Source organism: Tenrec ecaudatus, chromosome 3, assembly GCF_050624435.1.
Source record: "Tenrec ecaudatus isolate mTenEca1 chromosome 3, mTenEca1.hap1, whole genome shotgun sequence".
NCBI lineage: Eukaryota > Metazoa > Chordata > Mammalia > Afrosoricida > Tenrecidae > Tenrec > Tenrec ecaudatus.
In genome coordinates this window covers 167,885,925-167,898,712 of record NC_134532.1, presented here as the reverse complement: position 1 = coordinate 167,898,712, position 12,788 = coordinate 167,885,925, and the positions used below count along the sequence as shown (strand labels likewise).

Sequence of the window (12,788 nt, the reverse complement as noted above, 5' to 3'; positions counted from 1 at the left end):
CCAGACAGGCATGCAAAACAGATACCCTAAAGCCATGTAAGTTATTCACAGCCCACTTAAGAATCACATGACATTCGAAGTTAAGTACACTTTCAGAAGGGGAGGCCTTCCTGGTTGAGCCATCAACAGGGGGGAGCGGTCCTCCTTTCTAACCACCAGTTTTCAGGAGGGATATGGAATTCTAGAACTTGTCCGAGTGCTTTCCATATGTAAGCAGGCTCGCTCGCTACCACCAGCTTGTCTGAACTGGAATTCACTCACAAATATTTGTTCGTGGAGGCTCCAACAACACAGTTGTGTAAAATGAATGAAGGAATTTAGGGTTTTGTTTTTCTCAGAGGGTGGGGGGTGGGTGGGTAAAGAAAGCGACAGAAACAACAGCTTGGTGGGAATGAGTTCGTTCTATAGTTTGTGGCCCACACAGTGGTGGGGCATTATTTCCTTGGGGTGGATGAGTGTCAGTAAAAAGCGGCAAACGTGATCAGAAACTGGACGTTACTCGGTGTGCAGGAGTCCGCTTTGCGGGTGCCGGCTCACCTGCTGCAGGGACCAACGCTGGGGTGAGAGGTACGCTGGGTTTCCAACCTGCACTTGCAGATGATCAGCGCCTCGCCGACAGATCGGATAGGAGCGCGTCTGCAGGCAGAGGGAGGGGCCGGCTGTGCGACTGCGGGTCCCGTCCACCAGGTGGCGCGGGAGCCCCGCGCCGTCGGCCCGTTGCGTTTCCGGGCACCGAGGCCCAGCGCCGCCATCGCGCCCAGCGCGTCCGGGCCGCGAGTCGCCCGCCTTTCCCGTTACCGCGGCAACGGCGGCGCCTCCTCCCCGGCGGCCGGGATCGTCCCTCCGCGCCATTTTCAAACTGCCCGAGAGCCGGAGCCAGGGGCTGGGGCGGAAGGAGTGACGAGGGGACGAGGCCTGAGGGGCGATGCGAGCGCCGGCGGCGCGGGCGGCGGGCCGGGCGTCCTGTGAGTGCGGCCGCGGGGGGCCGGGGGCCGGGGGCGGGCGGCGGCGGCGCCTTCGTGCGCTCCCCGCGGGCCGGGCCCGGGTGCTGCCGGGACGCCGCGCGGCCGCGGGAGGAAGTGGGGCGCAGCGGGGCGGCGGGGGAGGCCGGGAAGACCGCGTCCGCCCCGTCACTCGGACGGCGACGTTACTAGCCCGCGACCGGCGTCGGGAGGCCCGGCCCGCCTCCGGCTGCCCGGTCGTCTGGGGCAGGCTGGCCGCCGGGCCTGCTAGCTCGAGTTGTTTAATAGCTGCAGCGCCCCTCTTCGTCGTGCGCTTCCCAAAAAGCCAACGGCCGCCGAGTGTCGCTCGAGCCACCTCACGAACCTCGGGAAACCTTCCTTGCGGAGTTCCAGCGGCCGCTGGCACAGGTTCAACCACGGCCTGAAACGTTTGCAGGAGGATGAGGCTCGCTGCGGGCGGAGAGATTCGCCGCCGGGGACCCGATGGGCAGAGGGGAGTGCGAGTCGGAATGGAGTTGATGGCCACGGGCGTAGTTCGTTGGTGTTACGGGAAAGGGGTGCTTTTAAAAACATGCACTCATTACCAGCAGTTGAGAGGGAAAATGAGGACGCTGGCTGTACCCCTAAACAAGGACAGTCCCAGAAGCCCTATGTGGGGGCCTTAGGAGACACAATCAACGTGTTGGCATTGGTTTTTGGAGTCTATGACAGTTTTAGTTCTAAAATGCATGGTTCGATATTTCAGTGGTCAAAGGACTAACAGAATGAACATTTATAGCTCTTCTTGTGAGACTTTTCAGCGCGGTTAGACCAGAAACAAGTAGCCGGAAGTCCACCCTCCTTTTTAATGACTAAACATGTCAGTTTGAAGTCGGCTTTCGCCTTCTTAGCACATGAAAGAAATATAAATAAACTTTTTTCCAAAAAGTGCCCTTTGTTTTTGATTTAGGTGAAAGCTAGAAGAGTATATTTAGTGTCCTTTTAACAATTTGTACACATTTTATTTAGTAACCAAACTGCCATCAAGTCGATTCCATCCGTCTCATGGGGACACAGTAGGACAGGGTAGAACTGTCCCTGTGGGTTTCCAAGACTGTAACTAAATCATTACTTGAGTAGAAAGCCTCATCTTTCTCCCTTGGGGAGGCTGGTGGTTTTGAACTGTTGACCTTACGGTTAGCAGCCAGCACACAGCCACTCCGTCAACAGGACTTCATTGTTTAGTGGCAGTAGTTGCTGTTTCTTGAGTCCATGTATACCTCTTGACCAACCCCGTCCTGTCTCCTAAGCTTTGTGAGCAAAGGCTGTCCTTGTGGGCTTGTATTTTTTGGTTGTTCCGAGGAGTACCTGTTTCGTGGGTGGTACTGTTCACAAGTCTGTTGTTTCCCTGAAACCTGATCCTCAAGGGCTGGCTCAGTCGGAGGCTTGAAGGGAATCTAAAGCTCACTCTCTGGGCTTCTACCATCTTGACCAGGCCAAAAAGTCTGGCCTTTTTTTTAAAAGATTTTTTTTAATAGTTTCATTAGGGGCCCATGCAACTCTTATCAAAATCCATATATACATCAATTGTGTAAAGCATATTTGTACATTCATTGCCCTCATCATTCCCAAAACATCTGCTCTCCACCTAAGCCCCTGGCATCAGCTCCTCATTTTTTCCCCTTCCCTCCCGCTTGCCCCTCATTCATAAACCTATCATAATTTATAAATTACTGTTTTGTCATATCTTGCCCTGTCCGACGTCTCCCTTCACCCACTTTTCTGTTGTCCATCCGCCAGGGAGGAAGTCACATGTAGATTCTTGTAATTGGTTCCCCCTTTCCAATTCACCCTCCCTCCTCCTCCCAGTATAGCCACTCACACCGCTGGTCCTGCAGGGATCATCTGTCCTGGATTCCCTGTGTTTCCAGCTCCCATCTGTACCAGTATACATCCCCTGGTCTAGCCATATTTGCAAGGTAGAATTGGGATCATGATAGTGGGGGAGGAGGAAGCATTTAGGAACAAGAGGAAAGTTGTATGTTTCATCATTGCTATGTCGCACCCTGACTGACTCGTCTCCTCCTTGAGACCCTTCTGTAAGGGGATGTCCAGAGGCTTACAAATGGGCTTTGGGTTTCCATTCTGCACATGCCCCCTCATTCACTATTATAAAGTTTTTTGTTCTGATGATGCCTGATACCTGATCCCTTCGACACCTCGTGATCGCACAGGCTGGTGTGCTTCTTCCATGTGGGCTTTGTTGCTTCTGAGCTAGGTGGCCACTTGTTTACCTTCACGATTTTAAGACCCCCATATGATATATCTTTTGATAGCTGGGGTCCATCAGCTTTCTTCACCACATTTCCTTATTCACTCGCTTTATCTTCAGTGGTTGTGTCGGTTAGGTGAGCATCATAGAATGCCAATTTAAAAGAAGAAAGCATTCTTGCATTGAGGGTGTACTTGAGTGGAGGCCCAATATCCTTCTGCTACCTATAAATAAACTATAAATATATGCACGTAAATTTATTTCCCCATCCTAATATATAAATACATTTACATATGCACATGCCTTTATCTAGATCTCTATAAATGCCCTATGCCTCCTAGCTCTTTCCTCTATTTCCTTTGACTTTCCTCTTGTCCCACTATCATGCTCAGTCTTCATTTGGGTTTCAGTAATTTCTCTTGGTTACATTACCCTTGATCACATCCTACCAGGCCTCCTACACCCACCTCATCACCTATTTGGATCACTTGTTATTCCCTTGTACCTGGGTTTGTTAACACCACTATCTTTCCCCCTACCTCCCCCTATTACATGTCTCCCCGCAACTGTCGGTCCCGTTGTTTTCTCCTCCAGATTGTTCATCCAATCTAGCTTATTTAGACAGACCTGTGGAGACAATAACATGCACAAAAACAAGGCAGAACAAAACCAAGCAACAATATACAACAAAACAACAAACTAATAACAAAAACCCAAAACACAACAAGAAAGAAAAGCTTTTGTTAGTTCAAGGATCGTTTGTTGACCTTTAGGAGTGTTTTCCAGTCCAGTCTTTTGGGGCACCACACCCTGGCCCCAAAGTCCACCTTCAGCATTCCCTGGGGACCTCGCCGCTCCATTCCCTTGCTGTTCTGTTGCACCCCCTTAGTGTTTTGCCTCGGTGTGGCAGAATCAGATCAGGCGCAATTCTCACACTGTGTCTCCGGTATTGTCCCATGTAGGGCTATTTGTGAACCAGAGAGGAATGTCATGTTTCATAATGGGGCCAGCCATGTGGTCCTCTCTGTGGATTGGCTGCTCTAATCGGGAACATCTTCCTCAAGGCCTGGTGGGCCAGGGTGTGCTCCACTCTCTCTTCCTCCCCCCTTCATCTGCTCCCATGTGCTCCAATCAGGTATGTCCCTCTCCCGGAGCTGTAGATTCAATGCCATCCTTTGAAACAAATTCTTCTGGGGGGAGGGGCAGGTGTCCACATAGTATTTGGGATTGGGGCCGGCCCCTCAGACCTCTCCACTGGTTCCCTACTCGATGCCAGCTTGTTACATTCACATCTTGGAGCACTGGGTTGAAGTCTGGTCCTTCTTTCCCAGTGGAGATGTAAGCAATAGACTCCCCTTAGGTGGGTTAGTGCCCTGTGCCCCACTACCCATTTCTTTTTCCCCACCTCCTTTTTAGTTGTCTACCATGTGTATCCTTGTATTTTGTCTGGTCCCTACCATACTACCTGGTCCTCACCTCAGGAATGTTTGTATACAGTAGCTTCTTTTTCCCTATGTCCCTTTTGCATTTTTTTTAAGCTTACCTCAGTGGACTCATGTTGTACTTGCCCTTTTGTGCTTGGCTAGCTTCACTTAGCATGATTTCCTCCAGTTCTTCCCATGCAGCGATGTACTTCATATATTCACTGCTTTTGAGTGATGCATAGTACTCCATTGAATGTATCTACCACAGTTTTTTAATCCACTCGTCAGTTGATGGAAATTTGGGTTGTTTCCAATTCCTTGCTCTTGTGCACTTTGAGGTTATTAGGTGGTACCTCATTGTTTTAATTTGCATTTCTCTTATGGCAAAAGATTGGGAACATTCCCTCATATGTTTATTGGCCATTCGGATTTCTGCCCCTGTGAAACTTCTGTTCAGGTCCTTTGCCCACCTCCTCAGTTGGCAATTAGTTTTCTTCTTTTTGGAAACCAGCAGAGTATTGTAGATTTTAGTAATAAGGCCTTTGTCTGATGTGTCATTGCTGAAGATGTGTTCCCAGTCCGTGGACTCTCTTATTACTCTCTTGGTGAATTCTTTTGATGTACACAGGTGTTTTATCTCCAGTATATCTCATTTGTCAATTTGTGTCTCCACTGTGTCCTTCCCTATTTCTGATAGCCTATGTATTCCCTGTGCCAAAGTTCTCAAGTTGGTCCCAATTCCCTCATTGATTGTCGTAATAGTTTGTAGTTTAACTGCAAGGTCTGTGATCCACCTTCAGTTTATTCTTGTGCATGGAGTGAGATAAGGGTCTTGCTTCATTTTTCTGCAAGTAAATATCCATTTTTTTCCAGCACCACTTGTTAAAGAGGCATCTGCTTCCCATTGGATATTTTTGGACCCTTATGAAAGATCAGTTGTCTGTATGCTGATGATTTTATTTCTGTGTTTTCAGTTCTTTTCCATTGGTTTGAGTATCTGTCATTGTACCAATACCATGCGGTTTTGAGAACTGTGGCAGTATAGTATGTGTTAAACTCAGGTAAAGCAAGCCCTCCCACTTTGTCATTTTTCTTGAGTTCTCTGCTATTTCTGGGCTTCTTCCATGACCATATGAAGTTGCTAATCAGTTTTTCCATTTCTTTGAAGAAAGAGGGGGGTAATTGTATCAGATTGCATTAAACTTATATAGTGCCTTTGGCAAAACTGACATCTTGACTATAGTGAGTCTTCCAATACTCGATCATGGGATAGTCTTCCATTTGTTGAGGCCGCTCTTGGTTTCTTGTAATAATGTTCTGTAGTTTCCCCCGATAGATCTTTTGTTCTTTTAGTCAGGTATATCCCCAGATATTTAAATTTGTGTTTGCCTATTGTGAAGGGTACCACCTTTTTTATCTCCTCTTCTGTGGTCTTATCCGATGTGTATAACAGTCCGATGGATTTCTTTTGTTGATCTTGTATCCTGCCTCTCTGGCAAACTCCTCTATTGCTTCCAGTACTCCCCTTGTGGAGCTTTTGGGATTTTCCATATATAAAATCATGTCATCTGCAAATAACGATAGTTTCACCTCTTCTTTCCCCAGACGAATGAATACCTTTGATGTCTTTTCTTTACCTATGCTGTTAGCTAAAACCTCCAGCACAATATTAAATAAGAGTGGGGACAAGGGGCATCCTTTTTGGTTCCCTTTTTCAGTGGGATTGTGTTAGTCTTTTCTCCATTGACTACCATGTTGACTGTTGGTTTTTCATATATAGCTTGTGTTTTCATGAGGAATTTTCCTTCCATTCCTATCTTCTCAAGTGTCTTAAACAGGAATTGGTGTTGGATGTTGTCGAATGCTTTTTCTGTATCGATATTATCATGTGGTTCTTACAGTTTTTCATTTCAATGTGATGAAAAATACTAATGATCTTTTGCATATTGAACCATCCCTGCCTCCCTGGCATGAATCCCACGTGGTCATGTTTTATATACTTTTGTATACTGTTGGCTAGTATTTTGTTAAGGATTTTTACATTGATGTTCATTAAGGAGTTGGTCCATAGTCCTCAATTTTTGGGGATTCTTGCCTGGTTTTGGTATCAGAGTTATACTAGCTTCATAGAAAGAGTTCAGGAGTTTGCCATGTTTTTCTATGTTCTGAAAGAGTTTGTGTAGGATTGATGTTAGTTCTTCCCTAAATGCTTGGCAGAATTCTCCAGTGAAGCCATCTAGTCCATGGGATTTTTTTTTTGGGGGGGGGGGGGTTAACCCTTGATAACCTTGTCTATTTCTTCTATTGCTATGGATCTGTTGAGATTCTTGACTTCCATCGAGGATAGTCGAGGGAGGGATTGTTTTTCCAAGAATTTGTCCATGTCTTCCAAATTTTTGAATTCATTGGAGTACAATCCTTTGTAGTACTGTGTAACTATCCTTTTGATTTCATTAGAGTCTGTTGTAATGTCCCCTCTTTCATCCTTTATTCCTGCTATTGAAATTTGTTCCCTCCTTTCTTTGGTTAGGTTTGCCAGTGGTCTGTCAATTATTTTTATCCTGTCAAAGAACTAACTTTTAGCAATATTAATTTTTCCCATAGTTTTTTTATTTTCCCTCTCCTGAATCTCCGCCCTGATTTTTATTTTTTCTTTTGATATTAGTAGGATTGTCCTGCTGACTCTTCTCTCGTAGTTGTAAATTTTGTGCCAGCATATTAATCATGAGTCTCTCTTCCTTTCTCAGGTGTGCATGTATTGCTATGAAACCTCCTCTGATAACTGCCTTTGTTGTGTTCCATAAGTTTTGGTACATCGTGTGCTCGTTCTCGTTGGTTTCTAGAAAGTTCCTAATTTGATTTCTGATCTGTGCCAGTATGCACTCCTTTTGTAGTAGAGGGTTATTCGTCCTGCAATTGTTTGCTCTTGTTTTCTTCATCTTTTGTTGATTTTCAGCCGTATGGCACAGTGGTCAGAGAGAGGTGTCTGTATGATACCAATGTGATTAAATTTATGTAGATTTGCCTTATGCCCCAGCATGTGGTCTATCTTCTAATATGTGCCATACGGGCTTGAAAAGAATGTTATTTTTTTTGTATTTGGATGAACAGCTCTGAAAATATCAGGTCCAATTGTATGATTGCAGTGTTTAGATCTATAGCCTCCTTGTTGAGTTTATTTTCTAGTGAAAATATCTTTCTCAGAGAGTGGTATATTGAAATCACCCACTATAACTGTTGAGGCTGTGCTTTTTTCATCTTTTGGAGTGTTTGGTTGACATATTCAGTGGGTCTCTCATTTGGGGAATATATGTTTACAATGCTTAGTGGTTCTTTGTCTACCATTCTCTTCAGCATGAGATATAGTGTCCCTCCTTATCTCTTTTTATGGTTTGCTCTTTGAGGTCAATTTTATCCAAGATTAGGATTGCAACCCCTATTTTTTTGTATTGCTGTTTGCTTGGTATGCCTTTCTCTAGCCTTTGATTATCAGCCTGTTTTTGTCTGTAGCCATGAGTTGTGTCCCCTGTAGGCAGCAGATTGATGGGTTGTGTTCTCTAAGCCAGTCTTCTAGCCTCAGTCTTTTAATGCCTGAGTTCAGGCCATTGATATTCAGGGTTATTATCTCCATCTGGTGACTCTGTGATGTTATACCTTTTGTGTTGGGTGTTTTCCTACCTTCCTTTCTCATAAGTGGCTTGTACGTGTGTGTGTATCATTTTTGACTTCTTTCCATCCTTAAGCCAATGCTATCTTGGGGTCTGTTTTCTTTCTTGCCCTCTGGGTCAGATTGGGCTATGTGACGGTCTCTTATTTATGCATGGTGAGTGTTGTTCTTCTGCCCATACTGGGTCGGGAAGGACCTTTTTAGGGCTGGGTTTCTTCTAAGGTATTATTTTAGTTTTTCCTTGTCTGGGAAGACTCCTCCATCTATCTTGATTGATAATTTGGCTGAGCAGAGTATTCTTGGGTTTCCATTGTTTTCCTTCAATTTTTGGAATATGTTACTCCACTCTTTCCTCTTTTTCATAGTTTCTGCTGATAGGTCTGAGCATATTCTTATATGTAAACTTTTATATGATATTGTTTGTTTTTACCTAGCTTCTCTCATGATTTTCTCCTTTTCCTCAAAGCTGGATAGTTTATTATGTGCCTTGCTGACTTCTTCTTGGGATTCAGTCTAGTTGGTGTTCTTTCAGCCTCCTGAATAGTTGCCTTGTTTTCATTCATTAAGCTGGGGACATTTTTCTCCAAAAATTCTCTCACTATTGTTGCAGATAACTTCTTTGTTGTGTCTTCGTCCGATAAGCCAATAATTCTAATGTTCCACTTCATAGCATCAGACATAGCTCTTAGGTTTTCTTCAGCTTCTCTGATGATCTTATTAGATTTTTGTTCACATTTGTTAAAGTCTGCTTGGCTGCCCTCCAAATCACTGATGCGGTTCTCTGCTTCCTCCAGTCAATTCTCGAGGTCCGTGTTTCCACTACTGGTTTTTGTTATCTCCTCCCTAAGCTCCTTTATTTCCCTTTGGTGAATGACCTTTATCTCCTCTATCATTTCATCCTTTTTTCTGTATTGTTTCCCCCATGTCCTGTATGACTCTCAAGCAGCATTCTGAAAATTTCTTTCTGTGGCAGCTCAATGTCTTCTTCTACGCATGTCGTTATGTTCGGGACATCTTCTGCCATTGCCTTTTGTTTCTCCTGTTTTTTCTATTGATGTTGTTGGGGGCTGATGGGTGTTTGCGTTGCGTTGTTTTAGAGGAGCCAGGTGCCATTTTCCAGGGAGTCGAAGAGCACTGGCTCTCTCTGGGAGACTTGTAGGAATGCTTCTTTGGACTGCCTATTAATTTCACTGTGGAATTACCCTACCCTTTTATCCTGTGGTTCCCCTCTCAGGGGAGCTCCCCAGAAGACTGGTGGGTTGCCAGAGGTTGGGCAGTGGTTTCTGCAGCAGATTGGAATGTTGATGAGTGTTGACCGAGCTGCCTTTGTCCCCCAGGTACACAGGCAGGAATTTCCCTGGTAAGAATTTGGGCAGAGTATCCCCTGGTGGAGGTCAGCAGGGCTTTTCCCATCCTCAGGCTAGCTGCATAGGGTGGAGCTCACCTAACTGGGTGTGGCAAAGACGTAAATGCTCTATGCTAAGGGTAGTGGTCTGGACGTCAGCAGTGAAGTGTGAGAGAATAGCAAAGACAAAGAGGAGAAGAAAAAATTAAAAAGTAAACCTGCTGAGACTGTGGGGTGGGGGGAGGATATAGAGAAGAGAGAGAAACAAAAGTAACAATGTAGCTGACCCCGGACCGCTGCCCGTGGGGCTGCAAGGGTTTAGTCCCTGCCCAGAGGCAGTAGCAAGCTGTGGCTGTGTTGAGATTAGGTCCCCTCACCGGCTCCAAATGGACCCGGCTCCTACAGAGACAGTAGTGGGCTAAGATCAAGTACTAGCTGTCCTCCACTGTGGTGAGCCAGATACCCCCAGCTCCTCAAAACCTTGTGGGTCCAGCAGTGTTGAGTTTCCCTCTAAGCAACTCTCCTGGACTGAATTCTGCTGAGTTCCTCTGATATATGTTACCCCATTGCCATCTTCCCAGAAGTCCTTTTTTAAAAAAAAATTTTGAAGTGTCTACGTTTCACCCAACTGTCAGGACCTTCTCTTGTGCTGTGGAGCAGAACTGTAGGTGGTGGTAGCCCAGTACTCTCTGGTTCTTCAGATCTCAAGCTAGCGGAGGCTGCGGTTCCTATGGCCCATTAGTCCCTGGACTAATGATTCTCTTGAACTTTTCTTTTTCTTCACTTAGCATTCCTCTGGACAAGGAGAGACTGCTCTTGAGCAAACACTTAAATGTTGAAAACAGTGACTAAAAGTCTTCATTATCAATATATTTTGCCCTAGTTATTTTTTGCAATTTATTAGTTTCAGCCATAATCACTATTTTCTATGGTCAGCCTTAGAAGATCTAGCAGATTTGATGAGATCACTTTAGTTAATACTTTTATTAATTTAACTTCATACACACACACACACACACACACACACACACATAGAGGAGGTTGTAAAAAGAAGGGGTACTGGCTTTCAGAAGTCATCTCCTCAGAGTTACGTAGCTGGACATTTATAAACATGTATAAGTTGGCTCTCCACCCCCACAGAAACACACACAATTCTAACTTTGGGGTTGTGTTGCTAAACACCTACAGTATGTGGATGAGTGTGGGAAAGGACAATGACCCTTGGGTGGTGATTAGCTAAGAGCATGTTTTTGTCTTTTTGGGGGATTTTAATCTATCCTGGGTGTTGAGGACCTGGCTATGATTTTTTTAAGGTTTTTTAATTTGAACAGTTTTGTGGACCATATATTCAGTAGTTTAACTATATTAAAAGGAATTGGGCCATCAGCATTACAATCCATTTCAGAGCATTTTCTTATTCTCATCGTTGTTCTGTGCCTTCAAGTTGGTTCCAACTCACAGTGACCCTGTGTACAATAGAAAGAAACACTGTTTGGCCCTGCATCGTCCTCACAATTGTTCTTATGTTTGAGCCCATCGTTTCAGCCATTGGGTCTGCCCATCTTGCCCAGGGGTCTTCCTCTTTTCCACTGCCCTTTTGTGTCTGCAGGGACTAGTCTTTCCTGACAACATGTCCAAAGTACGTGAGATGAAGTCTCGCCATTCTTGCCTCTAAGGAACATTCTAGCTGTCCTTCTTCTAAGCAGGTTTGTTCTTGCTGTCTATTTCAATACTTAGAATACTCTTCACCAGAACCACAGTTCAAATACATTGATGCTTCTTTGGATTTCCTTATTCAGTGTCTAACTTTCACACACACATGAGGGAACTGAAAAGACTTGGCTTGGGTCTGGGGCACTTTAGCCTCAGCCACAGGCATAGAGTTCAGAATTACATTATGTAAGGAATTATGGCTTTAAGAACCATCTTAATCAACTACAATTCATCCACCTCTTCATGTGCTTATTCTATTCAAATACCTTCTGCCAAGTGCCCACTCAAGTCCTTAGCTCATTTCTCATTGGATTGTTGCTTTATTGTTGTTTTAAAAGTTCTTTTGGATTGATGTAGTGGCTGCAAGAATGAACTCAAACATACCAAGACTACTGATGGCACAGATTAGGACACTGTATTTTCTGTTGTACATGAAGGCATTATGAGTCAGAGTGCATGCACTGTCACTAATGATAATAAAGCCAAAACCAAACTGCTATTGAGCCAGTGCCGAGTCACAGCGATGTGTAAGACAGGGTAGAACTGCCCTGTGGGTTTTAGAGATGCTAACTCTTTATAGGAGTAGAAAGTCCTGTCTTGCTTCCACAATAATCACAATAAGAACCCTTACATAGTCCATATAGAAGTCTTTTAACAGATGTGACTGTTTTCTCCTACTGAATAGTTTGTATTTTCACTTTCTTAATGGATTATTTTGGGGTGCAGGTATTTTAATTTTGATAAAGTACAATTTATTAAATTTTTGTGCTTATTTTTGCTTGAAAAATTGTGTTTTGCTTTTAGAATTTCTTTTATTTTTTTTGTTGTTGAGTATATAAATTGTTTATAACATTTAAGGAAAGCCACTAAGAATTCTCTGCTCACTTCAAATGGGAATACTGTATATACTTGTGTATAAGCTGAGTTTTCCCGCACATTTTTTTTTGCGGGGGGATGTTTAAATCATTTTATTGGGAGCTCGTACAACTCTTATCACAATCCAAAAATACATCCATGTGTCAAGCACATTTGTACATTTTTTGCCCTCATCATTTTCAAAACACTTGCTTTCTCTTTTTTTAATCGTTTTATTAGGGGCTCATGTTACTCATCACAATCCATACATGCATCAATTGCATAAAGCACATTTGTACATTCATTTCCCTGACCATTCTCAAGACATTTGCTCTTCACCTAAGCCCCTGGCATCAGCTCCTCATTTTTTCCCGTCCCTCCCCGCTGCCCCTTCCTTCATGAACCCTTGATAATTTTTAAATTAATATTTTGTCATATCTTGCCCTGTCCAACATCTCCCTTCACCCACATTTCTGATGTCCGTCCCCCAGGAAGGAGGTCACATGTAGATCCTTGTAACCAGTTCCCCCTTTCCAATCCACCCTGCCTCTACGCTCCCAGTATCGCCACT

The 12,788-nt window shown here is 44.4% G+C and overlaps 1 protein-coding gene across 2 annotated transcripts in view; it reads left to right on the top strand.

The window, feature by feature from the left end:
• The first annotated feature begins 739 nt into the window (after positions 1–739).
• The window catches only part of CEP135 (centrosomal protein 135), a 124,378-nt gene continuing 112,329 nt past the window's right edge, over positions 740–12,788 (top strand). For both annotated transcript variants that reach the window (XM_075544286.1, XM_075544287.1), the window contains exon 1: positions 740–965. The gene's annotated coding sequence lies outside the window, so the exon portion shown is untranslated. The remainder of the gene's footprint in view (positions 966–12,788) is intronic.